The 14,071-nt window shown below is 45.2% G+C and overlaps 1 protein-coding gene across 1 annotated transcript in view; it reads left to right on the top strand.

Annotated features, from left to right (window-relative positions):
• The window catches only part of MFNG (MFNG O-fucosylpeptide 3-beta-N-acetylglucosaminyltransferase), a 67,743-nt gene that overhangs the window by 4,719 nt on the left and 48,953 nt on the right, over positions 1–14,071 (top strand). The window lies entirely within an intron of this gene.

Below are 14,071 nucleotides of genomic sequence, written 5' to 3'. Positions count from 1 at the left end.
TTTGAACCATTTAAAGAGTTATGGGGAAGTCCATGAGACATGGTGGATGGTCACTATGGATATAGTGAGCCTATACACAGTTATCTCTCAAGAAGAGGCAATAAGAGGAACAATTTAAAGGTCCCCACAAGTTTCATTGTTGCCCTAGCTGCTTTAGCAATGGAAAACAATTTCTTCCAATTTGAAGGAAAATTGTTTAAACAATTATCGGAGTTGCATGGGTTGCAATGGTCCCCTCAATAGCCAACTTATTTGTGGCACAATTCAAGGAGAAGAAAGTGTATTGTTCCACCCATTACCAGAAGATAAGATTATGGGTGAGATTTATAGATGACGTTTTCTGCATTTGGGATGGAGAGAAAATTGAGCTGGAGGCATTTGTATTAGAATTGAATCAGGGGCATCCGACATTGAGATTCACTATGGAGGCTAGTCATACAAGCAGGGGCGTAGCTACGGGTGGGCCTGGATGGGCCCAGGCCCGCCCAGTTTGGGCTCAGGCCCATCCAGAGAAGACTCCAACACCTCCGTCACCGACGTGTCTCCTCACACCCTCTCCCACCCCCACCATAGCGCTTCCCTTTAACGCTATCGGCGCTGCCTCCTCACCTCACAGTCTCCGTTTTCCACCCCCGCGGCAGCACTTGCAATTTGCTATCGTCGGCGTGCTGCCTGACACAGCTGACAGACGCAGCATGACATCCTACTCCGGGACCTTCCCTCTGCCGCATGCGTTCCGCCCTGCGTAAACAGGAAGTTGAATTAGCGTGGCAGAGGGAAGGCCCCGGAGCAGGACATCATGCCGCGTCTCTCAGCTGTGTCAGCCGACAATAGCAAATTGCAAGCGCTGCAGCGAGGGTAGGACACGGAGACTGAGGTGAGGAGGCACTGGACTTGCAGGGGGGAGGTTGCAGGGAAGGAGAGGTGGGGAGGTGCTGGATTTGCAGGGGGGAAGGGGAGAGGAGCTGCATATGCGGGCGGGCGGGCAGGGTGTTGGAGGGAAAGGGGAGGTGAGGTGCTGGACATGTAGAAGGGGGGCTGGGATAGGTGCTGGATATGCAGGGGATTGGGGATGGCTGAAGGGAAAGGAGAGAGATGTGGACCATGTGGGGAGTAAGGTAGAGGTCCAGCATGGAGTGGGGTAGGGACAGAGCATGGGTGCCCACCCATCCAACCTGCTGGCCCACCCAAAAATTGCTTTCTGGCTACGCCACTGCATACAAGCATTTCCTATCTGGATGTACTGATCAGTAAGATGGGCAAAGATTTAATGACAACGTTCTTTAGAAAAGGTACGGACAGGAATACTTTCCTGGATTATACAAGTTGCCACCCAAAGAAGCTGAAAGATAGCCTACCCCTTTCCCAATTTTTAAGATATCGAAAGATATGTTCAGAAGAAGAGGATTTCAAAATAAAGTCCAGAGAACTGAGAAAGAGATTGTGTGAGAGAGGATACCCAAGTCAAATAGTTCTAAATGCATATAGAAGGGCTAAATTTAATAACCGTGAGTATCTGTTGATACCGAGGAACATAGAAGACAATGCAGAGGAAAAAATTGTGACGTGTGTCTGGAGGTATGACACTATGGCAGCAAAAGTTGCATCAATAATCAACAAACATTGGCACATAGTGCATACATTACCAGTGTTTAGGGATGTGAAAGTGAGGATGGCTTATAGCAGGGGAAGAAATTTGAAAGAAATACTATCCCCGGCGAGTCTGAGACCCCTGGAGTTGCTGGTGCAAAGAAGATTGGGACACACTAAATGTGGTTCATGTCGCATGTGTGAAATAATGTTAGAGACAACTAAATCTAGAGACCCACAGTCTGATCGTGAGTTTAAATTAAGGTCCAAAACATCCTGTGTCTCGGACTTTGTTGTGTATTGTGTGCAATGCCCATGTAATAAGTTATATGTGGGGCAAACAACGAGGAAACTGATGATGCAGCTGGGAGAACACAAAAGCAATATACACATTAAGAAATTGACAGCACCTTTGGTAGCACACTGTGTGAGAGAGGGGCATGCATTTGAATCCCTCCGGTGTGTGGTTCTACAACAGGTCGAGTTTAGCATCAGGGGAGGAGACAAAAAAACTGGTGTTATTGCAACAAGAACAGAAGTGGATCTATCGATTACAGACTGTACACCCTAGGGGGTTGAATACCAGAATCGAATGGGTGCATTTTTTCTGAGAGATGACATCAGACGACACCATATAAATGAAAGCAGGAAGTGGTGAGGTACTTCCGGAGAGAAGAATAAGTTGCAGTGAAGTGAGGAACGCAGATAGAATAGTACATATTTGTGACTAGTAGAAAGTATTCTAGCTTTAATTCTACTGCTGTCTTTGTATAGAGTCGCCAGTACCACGGACCCTGAGGCAGGAAATGAAAGAAATACCGAAACCTTGGCCAACATTGGCTGTGGAGTGGAGAGACTAAGCGACAGCAGTTTGAACGCAGCAGCAAGATAGCTACAATACACTAGTAGAAAAAAAAACAATTAGTAAATGAGTCTGCACAGAGAGGGTTTTTTTTGCCAATGATGACAGCAAGAACTCCGGGTAATTAAGAGCCAGAGAGCTTGTTTAAAGAGTCTGTTGAGGCTTTTTCCTCCGTAAAACAGTACGTAGACACAAATTTGTAAGATTCCTTTGGCTAAGTAGGTTGAATCCTAGGTAACGCTCAAACATAGTGAGTTAATGTTAGAAAAGGTATGTTTCAGTGGGTGCGCCTTTTTTCTCTGGGCCATGTGAGGAAGGATATACCCCTTTATGATGGGTCTACTATAGATCTGGTGGCTGACAATAGGTGAGGAGAGCCAGGATCTTACACAGTATATGAAATGCTACCAGCCTTCAACTGATTCTACTGCTGACCTCTGATTTCTGGACCTGCAGTACTCCTTCTGTGGTCAAACAGAGTCCTTCTATGGTCTAACATTTTTAGCTCCCTTTGTACACCACAGTTTCCATTCAAGTTTTTTGTACATCTGTAAAGGCATTGACAATAATTAAGAGTTAATTATTATGGCAGGGCTTCTCAACCCAGTCCTTGGGATTAGAAAGTTGCATGAAGACAGAAATCTGATCATCCCCGCTGGAATCTTACCTGTTCCTGCAAGAATTTAATGGTACTTAAAAAAAAATTCCAGTCGTCTCTCTCAGTCTCTTTCTGGGTTTGAGCCACAGCACTGCAGGCAAGGAAGGAACGGAAGATAGAACTTTGAATACTCTGGTGTGCACAAGTAAAGGAATCACCTCTGATTCGCTGGCACTGTGTGCTGACAGGACACTATGTGCATGTGTAGGTCAGGTGACCTCTGATGTTCGTGTCCTGTATCAGAGCTGAGGCCTGTACAGTGGCTGACACCCGGGGCGGATCGCTGCTGTGCGCCCCCCCCCCCCCCGGGTGCAGGGCAACACGGCACCCCCCCTGGCGTGGACCCCCCGACACAGTCCCCACCTGCCTACCAGCTCCGTCCACCCGGCACTGTGCAGCATGGCGCCTCGCATCTGCAGCGCTGCTGTAAAAGAAGAAAATCTCCTCGTCGTCGGCCCTTCCCTCACTGTGTCCCGCCCTCTGATGTAACTTCCTATTTCCTCGAGGGTGGGACACAGTGAGGGAAGGGCCGATGACGAGGCGATTTTCTTCTTTTACAGCAGCGCTGCAGATACGAGGCGCCACGCTGCACAGTGCCGGGTGGATGGAGCTGGTAGGCAGGTGGGGACTGTGTCGGGGGGGGGGGGGGGTCCACGCCAGGGAGGGTGGACAGAGCTGGTAGGGACTCGCCAGCGGAGCACCCCCCCACCCGTTGACACCCGGGGCGGATCGCCCCCCCCCCCACCGCCCCGCCCTTGCTACACCACTGGGCCTGTACCTCAACCTGGGAGCAGAGAGGGTTATGGAAGACTTTTCACTTCTGCACTGTTAAAGCAAGGAGGAGGAGAAGGCAGCACTCAAAGAACTTGATACTTGGTAGGTGAGAGGCTGGTACAGGTGCAACTTACACTTCCACAGGAACCCCGCAGGAACTGCTTCTGTCCCCAAGGGAACCCTGCAGGAGCTGCTTCCGTCCCCATGGGAACCCCTTAGCCCCAGAGGGGATTCCTGTGGACTTCCAACAGATTCCGCAGGATTCCCACACAGCCCGCTCTCATGGAGGTCTCTACTTGGGTTACACCCAGGCAGTTAGGTTTTCAGGATACCCACAATGAATATACATATGGAAACAATGGAAGTAGTGCATGTAAATTTATCTCGTGCATATTCATTGTGGATATTCTGAAAACCTAACTGGCTGAGAACCCCTTAATTATTGGGTTACATACTGCATGTCATGGAAAGCAGGCTAATCCTGTCCTAGCATCCCCCCTTCCCCACCCAGTGCATGCGTAGGCTTGTAGCTCTCATCTTGCCAAATTACAACTCTGTGTATGTAATGTGGTAAAACCAGGAGTGGATCAACCTGCTCCTTAGGACATAGAGGCAGATGGCAACTTTAAATGTAGGTGTTGCTAAAAATCAATAGGCAGCCATTTAGTATGCTGTGATGTGCAGGCATCTGGCAGATGCGTTGGTACTCAAGAAAATCTAAATTATTTGCAAGATTAAGATGTCAAGAGGCAGGGACTGATGTGTACATAGAGACTTGTGTATAATATTCAGCAGTTGATTCAATCCCAGGTAGCATGACCTGCAAAGAATCTATCTGATTTTGAGGTCATATTCATATTCTGAGATCACAAGCTGGGTAAAATGAAAACATCACTTGTATCTTGGCTAAAGAATTCCTAGAAGTGTGTCCTAATTGCAGTTAAAAAGGCATCTTAGTGGAGACTTTCAGGCTTTTAATACTGAGGGTCCAGGAACACAGGATTACAGTAGATTTATCAGTGTGCTGACAAGGAATTTGCAATTTCTGTAAAGATGAGATCTTCAGTCACTTTCCATTTCCAAAAAAGATGGTTCTTATGTCACCTGCAAATGTATAAGTGTTACATTTGATAATAAAAAGTGTTTTACAACAAAGAAAAAACCTTGTAGTAGCATGTACAACCGTCATGGTGAAAATGGCCACCATGCTTTTTGGCAGTATGGTCAGCGATGCAGATAGAAGAGATGGGGATTCCCTCCACTGAGCCCAGATCAGCCTAGACCTTGAGATTTCCCCCCAGAATTAGGTTACAGATTACCACTTGTAAACGTGTATTTGTGGTCATTGCCTTCCAATGAAGATATTAATGGACGACAGAAGTAGGAGAAGAACATCTAGACAATAAGCATGAGGACCAGCATATGGAGCCTCCGAAGTACCAATAAGTATTCATCTTTCCATACTTATGCTGAAAGCAAGTTACAGTTCAGGTACAGAAGGTAGGCTCCTACCCCAGAGGGCTTATAAGATTGTAGGTGAGTCAGTGGGGGGTAAAGCGACTAAAGTCGCACAGAGTTTATGTGGAATATGAGCCCTGCTCTTCCAGGTTTGTGGGTTGTTGTTCTAATCATTGGGTCACCCCGTCATTCGTCTAGAATGGCTAGCATAGTATTTTTTTAGAGCTACACTGGAGGTGAGCAGCAATAAGTAACAGGGACTCCCGCTGCTGGCTCAGGGTCTTGCAAATGAGGGGATCAAGGGTCTGACAGAGGCAGGGGCACTAGCTGAAGGCCAAAGTCAACTTGTTGTGTGTAGAAATTGGGTGGATTGTGGTGCAGGTTCTGGACCTAATTTTTTAAGGAAAAGACAAGAGGAGGACTGTCTGAGCAAAGGTTTATTCAGGCTTGTACTTGGTGTATGAATTGCATTATATTATTACCGTGTCTGTTTTTATATTTGGTTATGCATTTTTATCATTGTGTGTGTTTTATTGTTCCCGGCCTAGTTAATAGGCAGATTATAAATGTAATAAATAAATACATACATTTTCTTTAAAGTTATCTAAAATGACAAACAACCACAAAGTATTGTTTCATGGTATATGTTTCATATGCAAAAATGACACACATGTTATGAAAAATATCATTGAACAAGATATGGGAAACGCAAGCACATGCTTAGATGGGACTTTGGAGTAGGGTTATCAATAAACTCCATGTCCTAGAATGACAAGCTGAGCGTCCTCATTCAGCCACATTGCATCTGTGGACTTGAAGTCCTGCCTTTTCTCAGAAAAATTGGGCTTATAAGTGGCTTAGGGGTCCTTCTACAAAGGTGCGCTGAAAAATGACTTATGGTAGTGTAGGAGCAGGTTTTGGGTGCTCCAATCCATTTTTTAGCGTACCTGCTAAAAAGGCCTTTTTTGTATTTTTGCCGAAAATGGATGTGCGGCAAAATGAAAATTGCCGCACGTCCATTTTGGATCTGAGACCTTACCACCAGCAATTGACCTAGCAGTAAAGACTCACAGTAACCGAGCAGTAATGACCTATGTGCTCCCAAATGCCACTTGGTGCGCGTCCGTTACGCGTGCCCGAAAATAAAATATATTTTTCAGACATGCTTATCGGACACGCGCCAAAAATGAAACTACCACAACAGCCACATGGTAGTTGGGCGGTAACTCCATTTCGGCATGCGTTAGGCGCCCGTAGACGCTTACGCGGCTTAGTAAAAGGGCCCCTGAAACCTTCTCTTTAGTACAGGGGTGGGCAAACCTTTGGGCCTCAGGATGGGAAGGGCAATAAGAGTTCTTCCCTCAGTGTCTAAACTGGGATGAGGGAAATTCACATGGAGTTCAGGCTGAGAAGCATTTTAGCAGCGCAGATGCCACTTCAGGCAGACATGGCACGTCACCACAGACTGAGAAACATTTCACTGTCAGGAGCTGGATGGAAACATCCCCTGGGCTGGATGTGGCCTATAAGCTGTAGTTTCCCATCTTTACTTCACAACGAGGAGCTTGTTGGTGACCTTTAACACTGAAGCCACCTCTGAAGCCTTTTGTCATCAAGGGATGCTAGAAGGTGTTGCTGTTCAGGACCAGATAAGTAAGTCAACCCAGGGCACAGAAGGTGAAACAAAATATAAAGTTTTGCTTGCAGGAGTGTTAACAGATCTAGAATCATTTAAAGGTGGCTGTACCTGGCAGAACAGTGTCCTGCTGTGGTTCAGTCAGTCCTCTGCAGGCAGCGATGCCTTTTATTGGACCAACAAAAGAATTATTCAGAGACTGCATATCGGGGACTAATCTAGTCAGTGATGGTCTGCATTTAAAAAACTGCTAACTGCCGCTGGCTGAATATTGGCCAAAACATTTGTATAATATGAAGAACAAGAAATAGAAATGATTTGTAGTAGTAATAGCAGTACATGTCCTACTCAGGCCCTAAAAATTCTATCAGCCATTCCATAAATATCTTCTCTAAGCTTATACTTCTCCACACAAAACAGCCTTCAGCTTCTTATGAGAAAATAAGAAGTTCTCCTTTTAAATCATGTGACAGGGCATTCTTCATGCCAGAGCCTGTCACCAGGAAGGGCCTGGCTCAGATGTTGGCTAATTTATGTTTGGTGGAACCTGCAACAGATATTTCCCCAATGGAATGTTGTATACATGCAGATTCATATACCTGAGCTTTTCAGATCTCATACACACAGAATGCCTGAAGGAGGAAATGGTCTGTAGTCGCAAAATCTAATGTCCAGCAATGTCAAACATTATTGTCAGAATGCTCTGCCGAGAGCTGTCACAGCCTGTAAACATTTCAGCTTGTTCCAGGGCCACTATATAAAGTGACACTAACCAACAATGCTGGCAATGAAAAACAGAGGCCTAAAATCCTTAAACTGGCATAGAGGTGGACAGGTGGCAATGGCAAGCTCTGGTGCTCTGCTTTTCTGATAAGATGGGTCTCTCTCTTTGTGAGGCTTGCTTCCTCCGCCCCTCTCTACTGTGGCTTTCTCCATGGTGAGGGGTGGGTTGTGCCGCATTGCCCCATCCTCCCCCTGCTTCCCCCCTCAGCGAGGTGTTAAGCAGCTTCTGGTGGCTGGTGGATTGTTCAAAGCTCATGTTCTGTGTTCCTTTCCTGCCCTTTGTCACTCTCATTTCTGTTCTAATCTCATTTCCCCTTGGGGTGAGCTTTTGTGTGAGCTCTGTCCTGCTCCCTGGTAAACTCCCAGCCCTTATACTGACAATGACAGGACAAGAGAGAGGGAGGGACTGGGAGAGGCAGGGCCCTTTAGAAGCTTGGCAACACGACAGATGTTCTGTTCCGTTAACCACACGGTTTTGTTTCTCCGAAAAGTTCCTTTTTTTGTCTCTGTCTTTGTTTCTGAAACTTCAGAATGCCAACCCTAACACCCCACATTTGCCTCCTCTTAAGCTTTTCTTTGTTGGACCTAACGTTTTGGGTTAACAAAGCTTGTCAAAGCTGCATACAGTCAAATAAACAATGCTGTTCTGTTTGTAAAGGAGAAAGCGCAGGTCAGCAAATGTGTGACCGGCTGCATATGTCTCTTTCAGGATTACCTCCTAGTTGTTTTCCTTTCTCTGTCACTGCAGGCGCCTCCTCCCCCCTCCCCTCCCCCCCCCCCCCCCCCCCCCCCCCCCCGTGTTTTGTTTTTTTATTTTGTAGGCATTTTCTGACTCTGTAGGCTTATTCTCTGTTATGTGTCTACAGCAGTGGTTCCCAAAAGGTGGATGAGTACCTCAGTTGGGGTCACAAATTCCTCTTTTGGGGTTGCAACCACGATTGCAAAAATTTTAAAAACAGAAACAACAACAAAACAGGGCATTAGCACAAATAGGTCAACAGGATAAAATAATTTGTCCTCTGCAGGCTTGATAGGAGGTACTGTAGTATTGTGAGCCAACTTGGTCTACAGAAATTTCCTCCTTATACATTTGTTCGGTATCACCAGCAGGGCTGTGAAGTCAATACACCAAACCTTCGACTCCCAGTCCTCTATTTTTTTACTGTCCAACTCTGACTCTAACTCCTACTGATATTTTAGGCGTTAAATTTTTTGTACTGGATCTAAAGTTTGGGTAAATATAATTTGCATTTGGCAGTACGTTAGGTCCAGGAGGAAGGGAAGGAAGGAAGAAAGACAGAAAGGAAGAAATAAAGGAAGGAAGGAAGAAATCTAATTATAAAATGATAAATTTACCATATATTATAATGTAAGATTTTATTTTGAAGCTGGAGTCAGAACATTTTTACTGACTCCGATTCCAACTCCACAGCCCTAATGGTTCCAAATTTTCTATGATTTGGCCACTATAGAACGTGTGCTTGATTTCCCTGTAGCCACAGAATCACAGGAAACAGATTGCTGGCATCCACTTAGTTCCTAGTTAAAAGGTTCCTCGCTATAATGGCAAAACTCCTGCTGTCCTCATTTGCCGTGAGGCTGGTGGTACAGTTGCTAACAATCCCCATTAGCTCACAGTAAAGAGTCTTGCATCAACGAATACTGGAGGAGCTTCAGTATAAGAACATAATAGCCATACTGGGTCATACCAATGGTCCATCTAGCCCAGTAATGAGCATCTGTATGACCTAAGGACCTCTTATCCTCTTTCTTCTCCGTTAAGCACACCATTAATTCTTTCTACATCCATCCATCTACTGAAAGCTGTTAGAGATCTACAGTTCATATTATGAAATAATTCCGTCCTTGGCTCCATTGGTGGTCCAAATCCCAATTAACCAACAGGAATCTTTGGTCACACTTACAACAATCAATATATTCCCTATCTATATGAAACTCTAATCAATCTTTAACCAGACTCAGAAAGAAGATCCATCTCCTGAAGATATCAACGAGTCTATGTTTATTGTATATATGAAACAATCACATCACATCTTTAGCTGGATATAGAAAACCAACCAGTCTTCCTCTCATCTCAGCTCTTTGGGTAGATGATGCCAGAGAAAGGGCATAATGCAAGAAGAAGCTGTTTTGTGAGTAGCAGCCGATTTGGCAGGGCTGGCTTAACTATTAGACCAGGTGAGGCACTGGCTCAGGACAATGGATGATAAAGAGCGCCAAAATTCCCAGCCATGGACATCAGTACCAGTACCTCACCTGGTCTAAAGGTTAAGCCTTCTTTCCCCCCTTCCTGCAAGTACAGCATCATTCCCTCCCTCACTTAGTCCAGCATCTCTCCTCTTTTCTCTCTACCTCCCTTCCTCTTTCACCATGGTGCTGTACATTTTACCTTGGTTGCCGGCAGTGGCAGCATCATGAACAATTGGTGGCTTTCATCCTGCTCCTGTGTCTTCCCTCTGCTACATCCTTCCCCCTCCCCCCAGGACCCCAGGAAATTGCATCAGAGGATGCAGCAGAGGGAAGACACAGGGTGAGCTGAGAGCCACCTGTTCACGTTACTGCTGCTACTGGTAACCAAGGTAAAGTGTACAGGACCGTGGTGGGAGGGAGGGAGAGAGAGAGACCGGACCGGGGGAGCAAGGGAGAGATGTTGGACATATAGAGGGTGCCCAGGATGGAAGCAATGTGGAAAGGGGGGAGGCGCCAAAACAAGTTGATTTGGGGCACTATAATTCCTTGAAAAAGCCCTGCAGTCTGGTTAATTTAACAGCAGAGACCACAAATAGATGACCCTCCTGGGACAATAGCATACCTTGGGGAACATACAGCTATAATCAACTTGAATGATATATTGCTCCAGAACCATCTAATGCCCTACGTTAAAAGGAAATTCTTTCAAATGTGGTGTTATGTGGTCCTGAATACTGCAGTCTATCATGAACCAGGCTGCAGTATTCTGGAGATCATCTGTAGGCAACTAATTTATAAATTAAAATATAATTATACTGCATTGGTGAAAAATAATCTTGGAAATGGCTGATCAGGCTGAACTAGTTTACTATTACCATACAGAATAATTTAAAATTCTCTTCTCACCTCAGTAACGGTGACACAAACTCCCTCCATTACTAGGCACTTTTGGCTGAATTTACTAAAGCTGTTTCCCCAGTCTCTTGCTACTGTTGGAAACAGGTTATTGGGCTAGATAGACCATTGGTCTGACCCTGTGTAGCTACTCTTAGGTTGTTATGTAAATAGTTTTTTCTGCTGGATTCAGCAAATTGCACCAAAATGTAGGTGCTGGGAAAAATTCACGCTGTGCACTATTCTATAAAGGGTGCTCCGGCAGAGCGTTTTTAACATAAGAACATAAGCATTGCCATACCAGAACAGACTGAAGGTCCATCAAGCCCAGTATCCTGTTTCCAATAGTGGTCAATCCAGGTCACAAGTACCTGGCAAGATCCCAGAACAGTAAAACAGATTTTATGCTGCTTATCCTAAAACTAAACAGTGGATTTCCCCCAAGTCCATCTTAACAATGGCTTATGGACTTTTCTTTTAGGAAATTAGCCAACCTTTTTTTAAACCCTGCTAAGCTAACCGCTTTTACCGCATTCTCTGGCAGTGAATTCCAGAGTTTAATTACACGCTGAGTGAAGAAATATTTTCTACGATTTGTTTTAAATTTACTATTTAGTAGCTTCATTGCGTGCCCCCCCTTGTCCTAGCATTTTTGATAAGTAAAGAAGCGCTTCACATCTACCCATTCCACTCCACTCAGTATTTTATTGACCTCTTTATAGAATAGCACTTAGCGTGTATTCTGGAGCCCAATTGAAACCTGGTGTAAATCCTGGTATGCAACTTGGGAGTGCAGCCTCCAAATTCTGTAACACGGCATAATATTTTGACCCACTCATGCCCCCTTTTGGGCTGCACATGAGAGAGTTTGGGCACGGATCTTTATAGAATTGCAGACAGCCAGATCTGTGCACAAATCCAAATTAGAGCAAACATCAGTTATTGAGTGCTAACAGTTCATTAACTAATTTATTTGTGCGCAGATCTCAGCATCGCTTGCAATTTTGGGCACCAAAATTTGTGCATCATTTATAGAATCCAGGGATATATGCAAAGTAACATAGGAGAAGCAGAAACAGAGGAATCAATATTCAGTGTGTTAATCAGGCAGGAGAGGCCCCCTGCTTGGTTAAACCATGCTGATTGGGCCAGGAGCAGATATTCAGCAGCTTTTAACTAGAGAGTGCCGTAGAATATCTGTTCTGACTGCCATGGCATTTTCCAGTTAGCACCGGGGCAGGCCAGGGCAGAGTCGGGAGTTACCTAGGCACCGCAGACATTCAGCAGCGGTATCCGGATAACCACTCTGTTAACTTAGGATAGCCTGAATATCTGCAGTACCCGGGTAACTCCTGATTGCCACCTCAGACCCAGATATGCAGTGCTGGTACCTGGATTGGAGTCGGCATTAAATATGTGGGTTTAATTCAGCCGATGGCAGTAAACGCTTAAAAGAAATGCAAATTGTTGCTGGCTGAATACGGACTGGAGAAATCCATTTTTCCATTTTCTGCTGTACCGAATCATAAATGAAGATAGAAGAGCTACGCTTTCCCAAAGGTGACATATTCCAATCACTTCACTGACAGATGGTGATTTTACCATCCCTTGCAGCTTGAGATCTAGGTGGTGCCACTCAGGAAGAAACTCTATAATGCAAATAAAGATAGAATCTATTTTGTATGGTGGACTGCAGGAAGACAGGGGTAGAAGATTCAGCAGAGAGAAGCAAATGTTTAGATTTACACCCCTCCACCACTCAAAATAACAGGACATAGGCATAGCACTAAGAAGAGTAAAACATTGCTGGTATCAGGTATTAGAATCTGACCAAATGTGGTGTCATCTTATTTTCTCTTCAATGTTTTGATTTATTTCTATTTATTACCTTTAAAAGTGGACTAACACAGCTACCACACCAGTTTACTCAAGAATTCAGTGCTGAAACGTGCCCAAAATTCAAATTCGGCCTTGTTTTGGTTTTGGTCGGTATTTTAACTTGAACTGAAAAAACTGCCCCCCCCCCCCCCGCCTGACCAAAATCAGGGCCCACTCTGGCCTCACTCTATGTCTGCCCCCACCCAACAAAAATGCCCCCCGGGCCTACCGTACAAACCCTGGTGGTCTAGTTGAGCGATCCACAGTCACTTCTGCCTATGCTGGCTTCGCACTCAAAGTGACTACTGCCTTGCAAGACTGCCATGGGAGGTCATAACAGCCATTTTCAAATTCAAGCTGGAATGGGCAAGAGTGACTGGGGTAGCTGCTGCCCCCAAAAGGCCACTAGACCACCAGGTTTTGTAAAGTAGGGAGCTCCTGTTTATGATTGGGAGAGCGAGGCTGAAGTGGGGCCTGTTTTTGTTTGAGGAGAGGTGGAGAGTGAGGCTGGAGTGGGGCTCATATTTGTTCATGGGGGTGGGAGGGGTGCTGGTACTGTTTTTAACTCCATCTGAAACCACATGGCAAATTCCAGCCACAGATTTGTTTTTTCATGAAACTGAAAAAAAGTTTTGGTTGCTCTCTGTTAGGTATTACATCTAAAATTTAAAAATATAATACATTTGAAACTATTCAAAGTCACATAATTAATTACTTAATTGAAAAAAAAATGTCCCCTACTCCTTCCCTTCCCCTGTGCTCTGGTTTCTTTTAACTCCTTTCTCTGTTACTTTTCTTGATATGACTCTCCTCTTTCCTCTGCTGTCCCGCTCACCTTATATCATTCCTCTCCTCTGTGCTCTGCTTTTATCCATCACCACACTATACAAGTCATTCTCCTGCATCTTATCTGTAAGTATCTCTCACTCGTCTATACTTATATTCTCCTATCATACCATCCTAGCCCTCCATTTTTGGCATCTGACCCCCAAACCAGTTATCTCCCCTATTCACCTACTCCATCTCAGTCTTCCATCTCTAGCACCCTCCTCTTCCCCCACTTCATACCTCCTGTTTTTTCATTTCTGCTCCATTTTCATTCCTTTTTCCCTCCTCCTTCGTTATCATTCTTTCCCTTTGTCCCTTTGTCCCTTTCACTCCATCCCCTGTCTTGCTCCCCTCTCTCCCCTGTGACTCTTTTCTGCATCATCCCTCCCTTTCTTATGGCTATCTTCTGACCCTCTCCTTTCTTCCTCCCTTGACCCCCTTTGCCCCTCTGCTTTCCCTCCCTCATAGCTTTCTTCTGCTCTACTCTTCCGTATTCTCT

The sequence above is a fragment of the Microcaecilia unicolor genome, chromosome 1 (assembly GCF_901765095.1).
Source record: "Microcaecilia unicolor chromosome 1, aMicUni1.1, whole genome shotgun sequence".
Taxonomy (NCBI): Eukaryota; Metazoa; Chordata; class Amphibia; order Gymnophiona; family Siphonopidae; genus Microcaecilia; species Microcaecilia unicolor.
Note: the sequence above shows the minus strand (reverse complement) of the source record. Positions and strands in the feature narration are given on the sequence as shown.